The sequence below is a fragment of the Schistocerca serialis genome, chromosome 5 (genome assembly GCF_023864345.2).
Source record: "Schistocerca serialis cubense isolate TAMUIC-IGC-003099 chromosome 5, iqSchSeri2.2, whole genome shotgun sequence".
Taxonomy (NCBI): Eukaryota; Metazoa; Arthropoda; class Insecta; order Orthoptera; family Acrididae; genus Schistocerca; species Schistocerca serialis.
In genome coordinates, this window is record NC_064642.1 from 764,829,080 (window position 1) to 764,844,906 (window position 15,827).

Below are 15,827 nucleotides of genomic sequence, written 5' to 3' on the forward strand. Positions count from 1 at the left end.
TCAGTTAATTTAGTCTTAATGTAACAATTGGAGATGTCCGATAATAATTTAAAATGCATCCCTAGGCATGGTAAGAACTAAGTAACTATTGTCTAGTAACCGCAGAACACTGCACCCATTTGCTGCGAACTAAATTGAGCCGTGCTTGGTTCGTGCTCCTGCTATCTCTTATTTTGCATCCTGTTTTTTTCGTGTTGCCTCCTCGTTACGTTAGTTTCAATTTCTGTTGTCACTGACTTGCTGCTTTGTCCGTTCATCAGCGACAGCAGCAGCGCCTATCCATATAGACCTCACATGTTATCTTTGCTGCACTGCTATTACTTCCTGGTTGTTGTCTATCGTGGAGGAAGTTGGAACGTGCCACGAGGGCAGTTCGGACCTGCCAGTCGTGGAGTTGGAACGCGGCACTAGTGCAGTCGGGTTGGAGCAGCAGTGAGACCTGGATGTCCACGGCTCACCCAACAGTTTTCGCCACGAATCACATAAGCCGGGGACGGTCTTCGTGCATCGTCGGTCTGTCGTCCTACTGGAAGACATAAATTGGCTCGCCGATCGCTTATAGGACGGCTATGTGTGTGTGTGTGTGTGTGTGTGTGTGTGTGTGTGTGTGTCAACTCCTGATTTGTCTTCGTGATTGCACAACCACTGCTGAGTGTCATTCAAGTCTTCATGCAAGTGTTTGTCAAACTGTGTGTGTAGTTGGTGTCATTTCCACTGACAACTTGTTTTAAATGTTGTCGGCTTACTGGCCTCTCCCCATGAACCATGGACCTTGCCGTTGGTGGGGAGGCTTGCGTGCCTCAGCGATACAGATAGCCGTACCGTAGGTGCAACCACAACGGAGGGGTATCTGTTGAGAGGACAGACAAACATGTGGCTCCTGAAGAGGGGCAGCAGCCTTTTCAGTAGTTGCAAGGGCAACAATCTGGATGATTGACTGATCTGGCCTTGTAACAATAACCAAAACGGCCTTGCTGTGCTGGTACTGCGAACGGCTGAAAGCAAGGGGAAACTACAGCCGTAATTTTTCCCGAGGGCATGCAGCTTTACTGTATGATTAAATGATGATGGCGTCCTCTTGGGTAAAATATTCCGGAGGTAAAATAGTCCCCCATTGGGATCTCCGGGCGGGGACTACTCAAGAGGATGTCGTTATCAGGAGAAAGAAAACTGGCGTTCTACGGATCGGAGCGTGGAATGTCAGATCCCTTAATCGGGCAGGTAGGTTAGAAAATTGAAAAAGGGAAATGGATAGGTTGAAGTTAGATATAGTGGGAATTAGTGAAGTTCGGTGGCAGGAGGAACAAGACTTCTGGTCAGGTGACTACAGGGTTATAAACACAAAATCAAATAGGGGTAATGCAGGAGTAGGTTTAATAATGAATAGGAAAATAGGAATGCGGGTAAGCTACTACAAACAGCATAGTGAACGCATTATTGTGGCCAAGATAGACACGAAGCCCACACCTACTACAGTAGTACAAGTTTATATGCCAACTAGCTCTGCAGATGACGAAGAAATTGAAGAAATGTATGATGAAATAAAAGAAATTATTCAGATTGTGAAGGGAGACGAAAATTTAATAGTCATGGGCAACTGGAATTCGAGTGTAGGAAAAGGGAGAGAAGGAAACAGTAGGTGAATATGGATTGGGGGACAGAAATGAAAGAGGAAGCCGCCTTGTAGAATTTTGCACAGAGCACAACATAATCATAACTAACACTTGGTTCAAGAATCATGAAAGAAGGTTGTATACATGGAAGAACCCTGGAGATACTAAAAGGTATCAGATAGATTATATAATGGTAAGACAGAGATTTAGGAACGAGGTTTTAAATTGTAAGACATTTCCAGGGGCAGATGCGGACTCTGACACCAATCTATTGGTTATGACCTGTAGATTAAAACTGAAGAAACTGCAAAAAGGTGGGAATTTAAGGAGATGGGACCTGGATAAACTAAAAGAACCAGAGGTTGTACAGAGATTCAGGGAGAGCATAAGGGAGCAATTGACAGGAATGGGGGAAATAAATACAGTAGAAGAAGAATGGGTAGCTTTGAGGGATGAAGTAGTGAAGGCAGCAGAGGATCAAGTAGGTAAAAAGACGAGGGCTAGTAGAAATCCTTGGGTAACAGAAGAAATATTGAATTTAATTGATGAAAGGAGAAAATATAAAAATGCAGTAAGTGAAACAGGCAAAAAGGAATACAAACGTCTCAAAAATGAGATCGACAGGAAGTGCAAAATGGCTAAGCAGGGATGACTAGAGGACAAATGTAAGGATGTAGAGGCCTATCTCACTAGGGATAAGATAGATACTGCCTACAGGAAAATTAAAGAGGCCTTTGGAGATAAGAGAACGACTTGTATGAATATCAAGAGCTCAGATGGAAACCCAGTTCTAAGCAAAGAAGGGAAAGCAGAAAGGTGGAAGGAGTATATAGAGGGTCTATACAAGGGCGATGTACTTGAGGACAACATTATGGAAATGGAAGAGGATGTAGATGAAGATGAAATGGGAGATACGATACTGCGTGAAGAGTTTGACAGAGCACTGAAAGACCTGAGTCGAAACAAGGCCCCCGGAGTAGACAATATTCCATTGGAACTACTGACGACCGTGGGAGAACCAGTGCTGACAAAACTCTACCATCTGGTGAGCAAGATGTATGAAACAGGCGAAATACCCTCAGACTTCAAGAAGAATATAATAATTCCAATCCCAAAGAAAGCAGGTGTCGACAGATGTGAAAATTACCGAACTATCAGCTTAGTAAGTCACAGCTGCAAAATACTAACACGAATTCTTTACAGACGAATGGAAAAACTAGTAGAAGCCAACCTCGGGGAAGATCAGTTTGGATTCCGTAGAAACACTGGAACACGTGAGGCAATACTGACCTTACGACTTATCTTAGAAGAAAGATTAAGGAAAGGCAAACCTACGTTTCTAGCATTTGTAGACTTAGAGAAAGCTTTTGACAATGTTGACTGGAATACTCTCTTTCAAATTCTAAAGGTGGCAGAGGTAAAATACTGGGAGCGAAAGGCTATTTACAATTTGTACAGAAACCAGATGGCAGTTATAAGAGTCGAGGCACATGAAAGGGAAGCAATGGTTGGGAAGGGAGTAAGACAGGGTTGTAGCCTCTCCCCGATGTTGTTCAATCTGTATATTGAGCAAGCAGTAAAGGAAACAAAAGAAAAATTCGGGGTAGGTATTAAAATTCATGGAGAAGAAATAAAAACTTTGAGGTTCGCCGATGACATTGTAATTCTGTCAGAGACAGCAAAGGACTTGAAAGAGCAGTTGAATGGAATGGACAGTGTCTTGAAAGGAGGATATAAGATGAACATCAACAAAAGCAAAACAAGGATAATGGAATGTAGTCTAATTAAATCGGGTGATGCTGAGGGAATTAGATTAGGAAATGAGGCACTTAAAGTAGTAAAGGAGTTTTGCTATTTGGGGAGCAAAATAACTGATGATGGTCGAAGTAGAGAGGATATAGAATGTAGGCTGGCAATGGCAAGGAAAGCGTTTCTGAAGAAGAGAAATTTGTTAACATACAGTATTGATTTACGTGTCAGGAAGTCATTTCTGAAAGTATTCGTATGGAGGGTAGCCATGTATGGAAGTGAAACATGGACGATAAATAGTTTGGACAAGAAGAGAATAGAAGCTTTCGAAATGTGGTGCTACAGAAGAATGCTGAAGATTAGATGGGTAGATCACATAACTAATGAGGAGGTATTGAATAGGATTGGAGAGGAGAGAAGTTTGCGGCACAACTTGACCAGAAGAAGGGATCGGTTGGTAGGACATGTTCTGAGGCATCAAGGGATCACCAATTTAGTATTGGAGGGCAGCGTGGAGGGTAAAAATCGTAGAGGGAGACCAAGAGATGAATACACTAAGCAGATTCAGAAGGATGTAGGTTGCAGTAGGTACTGGGAGATGAAAAAGCTTGCACAGGATAGAGTATCATGGAGAGCTGCATCAAACCAGTCTTAGGACTGAAGACCACAACAACAACAACAACAACAACAACGGCGTACTGGCAGTGAGCCGGTCGGTTGAAGCGGATCAGCAAGCAAGTCTCTGCCCGGCGCAGTCGGCCGGGCCCCCTGGCGGTCTCTATGCAGTGTCGGAGCGTGTCGGGGTTGGTCCGAGTGCTACGAGGTTCGTGGCTCACCGACCCAGGACATGAAAGTTGAGTCGTGATTTAATTACCGAAGCCACGTCCGTTCACGTTGTCCCCTTGGTTGGTGCTTCGCTGTTGGCGGTATTCCTGGGAGCAACAGCGAGGGTTCGAGTTTGGGAAGATTTAGCTGCCGCGTGGTGGAATTAACTATATTTGTTGGTTTGAAATTCAAGTGCACCAGCGGCATTTTCTGCCTTGTGGCCGTTGGTGTTCCAGTTACCTGCCCTCGTCGCTAACGTAAATTCAGGCAGTGTCCTTTCCTCACGTGTTGTCGCTATCCAACATGGTGTGTAGTTTTTGACAGCTTAATGTATTTTTGGTTTAGGGTGGCTATGTCTGTAACGTTTTGGCTTTGGAATTCTCGTATACTGGTCAGTGGTTAGCAAATCGTCTTGTCGGTGGGTCCCTGACTGTCTCTTGGTTGTGTTCCCGGCGGGTCGAGTATAGTTGGGCTGAATCCTTGTCACCTAAGCGAACGTTAAGATTTCAAGGGCAGACCGAGCCCTCTAGAAACTTCTGAGCGACGTTGCCTATACTGCCCTTCTTGTTGGCGTTTGTGTATTTTTAATGGCTCATAGCCGATAGTTGGAATTTGTATGTTTGTAATTGGGTTTTTAAAGTCAGACGCCTTAGGGCGTTTTAAAAGTAAGTTTTTCTTAATTGGGCAAGTCTTACATTGAAAATAATGCTTGGGCCTTCTACCTGTTGAGAATTTATTGTATTGTTTTAAAGCATCGGCCTTCAGCCGCTTTAAGTTTTAAGGATCTTACTTATCAAGTATTACCTTTTGGAAGATAAAGATGTGGGCTTTCTGCCTGTTCCAAATTTATTGTAGTGTATTGTTTTTTTAAAAAAATGGTTCTGAGCACTATGGGACTCAACTTCTGAGGTCATCAGTCCCCTAGAACTTATAACTACTTAAACCTAACTAACCTAAGGACATCACACACATCCATGCCCGAGGCAGGATTCGAACCTGCGACCGTAGCGGTCGCGCAGTTCCAGACTGTAGCGCCTAGAACCGCTCGGCCAATCCGGCCGGCTGTTTTTAAAAGCATGGGCCTCAGCCGCTTTAAGTACTAAGGTTGTTACTTATCAAGCATTACATTCTTTCAAGACAAAGCTGTGGACCTTCTGCTTGTTGAAAATTTATCGTAGATGTATTGTTCTTAAAATGATGGGCCTACAGCGCTTTAAAATTTTGGATTCTTACTTACATGACTTGGGCTTAAATACTATTTAAGGTTAAAAGTATCGGGCCTTCTGTCTTGGAAAATTGATTGCAGTTTTTTTTTTTTTTAAACAAAGGTCTTCAGCCGTTTTGGAGTAAGGTTTCTTATTGGTCATAAAGATTGGGTCTTCTGACTATTGAAAAGTTAATATGGTTATGTTGTTTTAAATTTATCGACCTTCAGCAGCTTTTAAAAAATGGTTCAAATGGCTCTGAGCACTATGGGACTCAACTGCTGAGGTCATTAGTCCCCTAGAACTTAGAACTAGTTAAAACTAACTAACCTAAGGACATCACAAACATCCATGCCCGAGGCAGGATTCGAACGTGCGACCGTAGCGGTCTTGCGGCTCCAGACTGCAGCGCCTTGAACCGCACGGCCACTTCGGCCGGCAGCAGGTTTTTAAAAACTTAATCTATCTGACTAGTCATATCTTAGATCGTTTGGCCTTAAATACTATTTAAGGTTAAAGCTTAGAGCCTGCTATATATATATATATATATATATATATATATATATGTATATATATATATATATATATATATATATATATATATAAGGCAAATGCTTCTGAAAATGTCCAATGCTCCCTTCAAGCAAGTATCTAACAGCATCAGAATGAAGAAGTTAAGCGATAATGACAGTAACAATCGAAGTATTTGGTAACTTCATTCTCTGGAAAGGTACTTCTCGAGCTGAGAAATTTCGTGAAATAGCGAAAATTTCAAAGTGGATTCGCGTCGAGGCTATGTCGATTAAAAGCGTCTTTACGTCCTTCTAACATGAGACTAACATAATTTCCGTGCCAGAAACTTGCTGATGATTAACCAGTTAATGGAGAATTGATTTTTTTTTCAGTTTTTCTAGTTTGTAAGCTAAGAGCATCATAAATTACGACGCACGTAGCGTATGTGGGCTTCAGAGGTCAGTTCTGCTAAGAGCGCTGACCGGGAAGGTTCTTGTTTATTTCACATGCCGCAGCGTCTCTTGTGTGAAGTTTTCGTCGTTAGTGTTCCTTCTGCCGAGCGAGTCGTAGCTCCTCGTCTCCACCTTACTGTCAGTCTGTGTTCGTCTACTTGCAGCGGCGTCGGCTGCTCCGCTATGGCTACCGTGGTTTCCACGTGTATTCCACGAAAATATTCTGTGAGCTTTACTTTCGATAAAACAACGCGACACGTGCAGCTCGGGTCTCTAGAAATCGACGACTGGCTTGTCGGTACAATTCATGCGAACTTTGATCACATCCACACCGCTTATTTTTACGCAGACGAGTCTGTGTTTTACGTCAAATTTATGGATCCCGTTCACGTTGATAGGTTGTTGTCGTGACATGATTCTCAAGTATCGTTCAAGAATAGCGGTAATTACGTTAGCATGGTGTCACTCGCTGATGCTGAAATTGACTGTACGAATGTTCGAGTGTTCAGTCTCCCTCCGGAGGTATATGACGACTTTCTAAAGCACACACTGATTCCTTATAGCAACGTAAAAAACGTACGTCGTGAACGTTGGTCTACTCAACACAGATTACAGTGTTATAATGGAAGTCGTGCCGTGGAAATTTATATAAAACGCATGACGTTTACAAGTGTGTGGCAGCCGCATTCGTGTCCTTTATAATGGTCAAGACAGAATCTACTTCCTATGTAACGAAAGTGGACACGTTTGGTCTAATTGCCTGGGGAAGGTGTTTGTATTAAAGCCGTCATTACTGCAGCGTCGCAAATGAACGGCTGCTGATTTTGTCCCTTCCACTCCACAAGTAGGATCTCCTGCTGCTTCGGATCAAAATTACCGAAAAAAACGGTTCTGGTAGTCGCGTAAATGAATTTCCGCCTTTATCTCCGCGACAGGACCAGAATACCGTTGGCTCCAGGATAGAACCTCTAACAGTGACACACAAGTGACGTCGCACTCACGATGGGGAGGGTGAGGATTTTGCTGTGCCTTCTTCTGCCCCAACCTCCTCCGCATCGCTTTTATCCCCTGCTTCTCTCGATTATACGACACCTCCCGTCCGTGGTACGGTGAGTGGTGAAGAAGTTATCATCAGCATCCCTCCTTCTCGCGAAGTGGCTCCTTCCGAGTTGCCTCCATGTGGAGAGGGAGCTCGCCCCCCCCCCTTTCGTGTCCCCCTACACAGTCTGAGACGCGGCAATCTATTCCTGCTCCTTCCTCTGAACGGTTTTCTGAATTTGCTGCCTACAGTAGCTCCAGAGGAGCTCTGAACGGCAGTAAACTGTGCCTATGGCCCCCCTCCCACCCTTCGCATCCGACAGAAACACCGTTTACAACTTGACCGTGCGATGACACGTAAGAAACCTAAGAATAAATATTCCAATGACAGGGATCTGTTCCCCCAAAAGTCTGATTCATCTGTGGACCGACAATGGACCTTGACGCTCAGCTGTCTGCATAATTCTGCGCGGTACGTTACGTACATCCATGTATAACTGTGATCAATGACCCAAGCCTACACGTTCCTCCCCTTAAATGTTAATCGTGTGGAATCAGAACTACGATTGGCTTCACTGCGTCAGTTCATTTATGATTCATGCGTGAACGTAGTATTCTTACGGAAGTTGTTATTTAGGCATTTCTCCTTGCCCGGTCTTCATGTGGTCTTTAATACAGCACCCGAATATTTCACGGGGACCACCTTTTACTTCCGCGAAAGCATTCTTATTGCTGAGGCGAGGTGGAAATGTTGGATTCTAGCAGGGGCACTGGTTGTCAATTCTTTTATGCGCACCGTGAGGCACTGGTCGCGCGGTGGATCGTTCGCCTTTTTATGAACAGGAAATTGTTTACCTGATGCATAGAAGTCCTCCGGATATTCAGTTGGATCGAGATTTTAAGCGTGTGTCGCGAGCTCCACATAAATCTCCAAATTTTAATTTTTGTCGTGAATTACATTAATTGGTCCTCTCCTTATGCCTGAAAGTCGTCTGGATATGTAAATACCCGACGTTAGTTAAATTTGCCCAGTTTACTGCGATTTCTAGTAGCAGATTAGATATATTTTACTTACCAGACTGCCTATAGTATAATACACTCCTGGAAATTGAAATAAGAACACCGTGAATTCATTGTCCCAGGAAGGGGAAACTTTATTGACACATTCCTGGGGTCAGATACATCACATGATCACACTGACAGAACCACAGGCACATAGACACAGGCAACAGAGCATGCACAATGTCGGCACTAGTACAGTGTATATCCACCTTTCGCAGCAATGCAGGCTGCTATTCTCCCATGGAGACGATCGTAGAGATGCTGGATGTAGTCCTGTGGAACGGCTTGCCATGCCATTTCCACCTGGCGCCTCAGTTGGACCAGCGTTCGTGCTGGACGTGCAGACCGCGTGAGACGACACTTCATCCAGTCCCAAACATGCTCAATGGGGGACAGATCCGGAGATCTTGCTGGCCAGGGTAGTTGACTTACACCTTCTAGAGCACGTTGGGTGGCACGGGATACATGCGGACGTGCATTGTCCTGTTGGAACAGCAAGTTCCCTTGCCGGTCTAGGAATGGTAGAACGATGGGTTCGATGACGGTTTGGATGTACCGTGCACTATTCAGTGTCCCCTCGACGATCACCAGTGGTGTACGGCCAGTGTAGGAGATCGCTCCCCACACCATGATGCCGGGTGTTGGCCCTGTGTGCCTCGGTCGTATGCAGTCCTGATTGTGGCGCTCACCTGCACGGCGCCAAACACGCATACGACCATCATTGGCACCAAGGCAGAAGCGACTCTCATCGCTGAAGACGACACGTCTCCATTCGTCCCTCCATTCACGCCTGTCGCGACACCGCTGGAGGCGGGCTGCACGATGTTGGGGCGTGAGCGGAAGACGGGCTAACGGTGTGCTGGACCGTAGCCCAGCTTCATGGAGACGGTTGCGAATGGTCCTCGCCAATACCCCAGGAGCAACAGTGTCCCTAATTTGCTGGGAAGTGGCGGTGCGGTCCCCTACGGCACTGCGTAGGATCCTACTGTCTTGGCGTGCATCCGTGCGTCGCTGCGGTCCGGTCCCAGGTCGACGGGCACGTGCACCTTCCGCCGACCACTGGCGACAACATCGATGTACTGTGGAGACCTCACGCCCCACGTGTTGAGCAATTCGGCGGTACGTCCACCCGGCCTCCCGCATGCCCACTATACGCCCTCGCTCAAAGTCCGTCAACTACACATACGGTTCACGTCCACGCTGTCGCGGCATGCTACCAGTGTTAAAGACTGCGATGGAGCTCCGTATGCCACGGCAAACTGGCTGACACTGACGGCGGCGGTGCACAAATGCTGCGCAGCTAGCGCCATTAGACGGCCAACACCGCGGTTCCTGGTGTGTCCACTGTGCCGTGCGTGTGATCATTGCTTGTACAGCCCTCTCGCAGTGTCCGGAGCAAGTATGGTGGGTCTGACACACCGGTGTCAATGTGTTCTTTTTTCCATTTCCAGGAGTGTATTTTTAATTTTGAAGTCATGTGAGCTTCTTTTGCGGGCTACTGCGCTGTGACTGCAACTCTCAATCTTGCACGGCAACCTGTAAAATTGTTTCGCACTCCGTGGACTTTAAACGTCGCTTACCTAACTGACCCCACTTGCGAGATGCCGTGGTGGAGAAGAGTTTGTACCTCTTTAATTCAGACGAATTTTGCATGATAACGAGACATGCACTCGACCCCCTCCTTATTTACGAGCTAATTAATTATGCGCACAACAGTAACGGAAGGGAATGATGGTGGGCCCTGGTAGTTGGTAAAATAAGAAGTGCACACTCACGGTAATTTAATAAAAATCGTAAGCTACTTAAAAAAAGAGAATTTTATCATAATAAACAACCGGAAATAGGAGTCTGCCTATATCTACGAAATGATGTGCGGATTAAATATTACAGTGAGATTTATTATACACTCCTGGAAATGGAAAAAAGAACACATTGACACCGGTGTGTCAGACCCACCATACTTGCTCCGGACACTGCGAGAGGGCTGTACAAGCAATGATCACACGCACGGCACAGCGGACACACCAGGAACCGCGGTGTTGGCCGTCGAATGGCGCTAGCTGCGCAGCATTTGTGCACCGCCGCCGTCAGTGTCAGCCGGTTTGCCGTGGCATACGGAGCTCCATCGCAGTCTTTAACACTGGTAGCACGCCGCGACAGCGTGGACGTGAACCGTATGTGCAGTTGACGGACTTTGAGCGAGGGCGTATAGTGGGCATGCGGGAGGCCGGGTGGACGTACCGCCGAATTGCTCAGCACGTGGAGCGTGAGGTCTCCACAGTACATCGATGTTGTCGCCAGTGGTCGGTGGAAGGTGCACGTGCCCGTCGACCTGGGACCCGACCGCAGCGACGCACGGATGCACGCCAAGACCGAAGGATCCTACGCAGTGCCGTAGGGGACCGCACCGCCACTTCCCAGCAAATTAGGGACACTGTTGCTCCTGGGGTATCGGCGAGGACCATTCGCAACCGTCTCCATGAAGCTGGGCTACGGTCCCGCACACCGTTAGGCCGTCTTCCGCTCACGCCCCAACATCGTGCAGCCCGCCTCCAGTGGTGTCGCGACAGGCGTGAATGGAGGGACGAATGGAGACGTGTCGTCTTCAGCGATGAGATTCGCTTCTGCCTTGGTGCCAATGATGGTCGTATGCGTGTTTGGCGCCGTGCAGGTGAGCGCCACAATCAGGACTGCATACGACCGATTCACACAGGGCCAACACCCGGCATCATGGTGTGGGGAGCGATCTCCTACACTGGCCGTACACCACTGGTGATCGTCGAGGGGACACTGAATAGTGCACGGTACATCCAAACCGTCATCGAACCCATCGTTCTACCATTCCTAGACCGGCAAGGGAACTTGCTGTTCCAACAGGACAATGCACGTCCGCATGTATCCCGTGCCACCCAACGTGCTCTAGAAGGTGTAAGTCAACTACCCTGGCCAGCAAGATCTCCGGATCTGTCCCCCATTGAGCATGTTTGGGACTGCACGTCCAGCACGAACGCTGGTCCAACTGAGGCGCCAGGTGGAAATGGCATGGCAAGCCGTTCCACAGGACTACATCCAGCATCTCTACGATCGTCTCCATGGGAGATTAGCGGCCTGCATTGCTGCGAAAGGTGGATATACACTGTACTAGTGCCGACATTGTGCATGCTCTGTTGCCTGTGTCTATGTGCCTGTGGTTCTGTCAGTGTGATCATGTGATGTATCTGACCCCAGGAATGTGTCAATAAAGTTTCCCCTTCCTGGGACAATGAATTCACGGTGTTCTTATTTCAATTTCCAGGAGTGTACATCAGAACATAAATGCACATGATTGTCGACACACACAGTCGACACACACACAGTAAGTTAAAGGATAGGGTATACTTAAATATTATGAGAGTAAGGGTTGGCTCGAGAACAAGGGGCTCCTACCCTCTGTGATGCAATAGACTGACGATAATGACTGGAGGTCCTAATGAATCATATATTAATCTTCCGACTATATAGCAGTATCGCAATTAGTAGTGAGAGCTCAAATGGGATCACATGGAGAAACAAGCAAGGTGGACTTGTAGCAAAGCGAGCGCGCGTGCTGCTGAGGGATTCAGTATAAAATTGATAAAGTCCTACAATGCCGGAGCCGCAAAATACTGTACCACTACTAAAATCTGCAACACGTCGTCGGTAGGCAGCGTCCTGATGACGTAGGCGCCGACTTCTGCCGTGCAGCAACTCTGTGACAACCCCTGGCCGCGAAGGCTGTCCGAGAATTCTAAGTTCTTCCGAAAACGAGCGACCAAGTCGCAAGACTGTCCGACTCCGACCAAGATCAATCCCTAATTCCACTGTGATGCGATGCAAGAGCGAAGCCAGCATTGATCAACTCCCTACTCTCCTCGAAAACCACGAATCAGCATTCAGTTCTGATTCCAAAATTCCCCCACACTGTCTCGGAACATCATTCGCCCAAATAGCGACCGTTCCCTCCAATTTTGAGCAGGGCTTTATCACGTCAAGTAGCCTAAGTTTAAGGTGACCAATCAGGCCTCTACTATTCAGATGAGGGCAGTGAACTTGCCGTTTGACCGGCAACGAAAACAACCTGCCTAGACCACCGGTCATCGGGCGCCAGACCGTTGCATCCAGCAGGGCACGGTCCACAAGTATTCTCAGAATTGAGAGGACAATGCAGTCAGTCGGTGCCAGGAATCTTCGTTCCGGACGCGCCGGAATGGTAAACACATAAACTGCAGCGACACTCAGACGTCTCGCAGGTCGTTCTGCCCTGAATACAATAGACGAAACTCGACCACGTCAGTCGTTCCGCCAGGCGCTTAAGCCTATTGTACCAACCCCAGAGAATTCAGGGAAGTGCAGCCCGCAACCGGAAGTGCAGTGTGCCGCCTCCTCCGATGCTTGTCTCGCACAGGCCACCCAGGGAAGTAAAACAACATGCGTAGGAATCAAGTGAAAAGTATTTTTTTGAGCTCTCAGTACAATTACTCTCATCACAATTACCTTATTCGGTCTGTTACTACCGTGCAATGACATAGGACACTAATAAAATTGATGAAAATAAAAGGAGACATGCAAAAGAGCGCATGGAACCTCTCACACTCTCAATGACGTGATGCGAGCCGCGTGGGAGCTTACTCTCCGGTCCACTAGGAGATAATCTTCCACTCTTGACTAGTGGACACAACTGGCAAAACCGAGGCTCAGATAAGCTTTTTTGCGCTGCCAAAGTGCAGGACTCTCGGAGAAGTTACGAATATTACTATTCCATCGTGCGTGAACTTTACGATGCTGCGGATCACGTCCTATGCGGACTGCGGATGCTTGGCGTGTAATGGCGAAATTGTTGACCTTGAAGGTGACATAAATGGAAGGTTCGAAACTGCGTTCAAGCCACATTCATTGGTGACGGAAGATCTGACTTCCTTATATCATTTGCTTCGCCTTCAGACCCATCACCGGCGGGCTTGTGTTCATTCTCCCACGACATATGATGAACTTATCGTAATGGCGCAAGCTGACATAATGCGTGTCTTACACCAAAAATGTGTCAACATTTACGGCGTCGACGCGTCCAATGATACCTTTTACGACCCACTAGTCAGCATCTTGGTTATTACAATTACACCTGAACATAATGAAACGCTCTTAGCAGCCTTTCAGCCTGAGGAAGTTTACACACTTATTGGGGGATCTCCTTCTCAAAAGTAGCCGGATCTAGATGGACGTCCCAAGGAATTTTACGTGCATTCTTGGGCGTTGTTAAGTGCTACCTTTACATCTCTTTTGAATGAAGTGTTCAAAATGGCTCTGAACACTATGGGACTTAACATCTGAGGTCATCAGTCCCCTAGAACTTAGAACTACTTAAACCTAACTAACCTAAGGACATCACACACATCCATGACCGAGGCAGGATTCGAACCTGCGACCGTAGCAGTCGCACATTTCCTGACTGAAGCGCCTAGAACCTCTCGGCTACATCGGCCGGCGAATCAAGTGTTACAAAGGAGAGAAGTGCCGATATCGTTCGAAGTGTGGAAAATTGTTTTAATCCCGAAACGCTCCGGACCGGTTGCCCCCTGCTAGCTTTCGCCCATTTACTTTGTTAAACTTTGATTATAAGACTGTGGCGAGGGCAGTTAATAGTAGGATGTCGGCCCTGATGGAGACGATTGTTGTAAAACAAGAAAGGGGTGTGAGTAATCGTACCGTTCTTACCCTTATAGTCGAGTGTCGTGACGTGGTTTCGATCGCTGCCGTAACGTACGTCCCTTATGCATGTGCTTTTTTTAGACTTTGATGAGGCATTTGACCTTTTCAATCACAACTTTTTGTTTCGGATTGTGGAGGCTGTTGGATTTACTGTTGACACACGGCGAGTGCTCCCAAATCTGTTTGAAGCTATTTCAGCTTCATACCAAACTGACGGCCCCGATAAATATCGGTCGGGGAGTGTCTCAAGGAAGCCCGCTGTCAGTTACTGTTTGTAGACAGTTTTTGATGCTGCTGAGCAACAGTCATACAGTAATTTTTAAATGAACACACCGCGATTCGACTCTATTGTTGTTTATTTAATTACGACTTAGGTTTCGGCGTTTTACGCCCTTTTCAAGTGACTGAGTTTATTACATTAATGATGTAAACTCAGTCACCTGAAAATAGCATAGTAGGCCGAAAACTAGGTCGTAATTAAATAAACAACAATACAGTCGAATCGCGGTGTTCAAATGGTTCAAATGGCTCTGAGTACTATGGGACTTAACATCTATGGTCATCAGTCCCCTAGAACTTAGAACTACTTAAACCTAACTAACCGAAGGACATCACACAACACCCAACCATCACGAGGCAGAGAAAATCCCTGACCCCGCCGGGAATCGAACCCGGGAACCCGGACGTGGGAAGCGAGAACGCTTCCGCACGACCACGAGCTGCGGGCGAATCGCGGTGTGTTCATTTACAAATTGTGTGTGTTGCTCAGCAACATCAAAAACTGTTTACTTGAGGCTTTCTTGAGGTCAAATGGCCGTGTGATCACATAAAAAGACTTTGTGTTGTCTCTGCAGCCTCTACTTCGGATGCTGGCACCCCAGCTGAAAGGTTGGACGCTTTCCGGAAAGACTATAGCTGTTCAGGCATACACGGATGACATGATGGTTCTATTCCACAATAATGCGGAGATACCTTGACTGAAGGCTGCAATCGATGATTATTGTCGGTGTTCTGGTACAGTGCTTAGTGAAGGTAAATGCAGGCTTCTTCCTTTGCGAGGTTTTAATGAGGCGGTTGTTTCATGGGCTACTGCAGTGGATCGCCATATGTCTCTCGGTGTCATCGTTGGTCGTTGTCCACATAAAATGGAGACGCTTATCTGGAAGTCTGCTACGGATAAAATTCAGGGAGCGATACTAGAACATGAAATACGTTCTCTTACTCTGCTTCACAAAGACCGAATACTGGATAAATACCGAGCGAGGTGGCGCAGTGGTTAGCACACTGGACTCGCATTCGGGAGGCCGACGGTTCAATCCCGTCTCCGGCCATCCTGATTTAGGTTTTCAGTGATTTCCTAAATCGCTTCAGGCAAATGCCGGGATGGATCCTTTGTAAGGGCACTGCCGATTTCCTTCCCCATCCTTCCCTAACCCGAGCTTGCGCTCCGTCTCTAATGACCTCGTTGTCGCCGGGACGTTAAACACTAAATCTCCTCCTACTACTGGATAAATATGTTTTCTGGGAAGCTTATTACGTAGCCCATGTTTACCCGCTTCCCTCGATGATGGTGAAGAAACTTCAACAGTTGTCTGATCGTTTCTTATGGAAACGAAAGATCTTTCACTTACGGTATGAGATGGTAT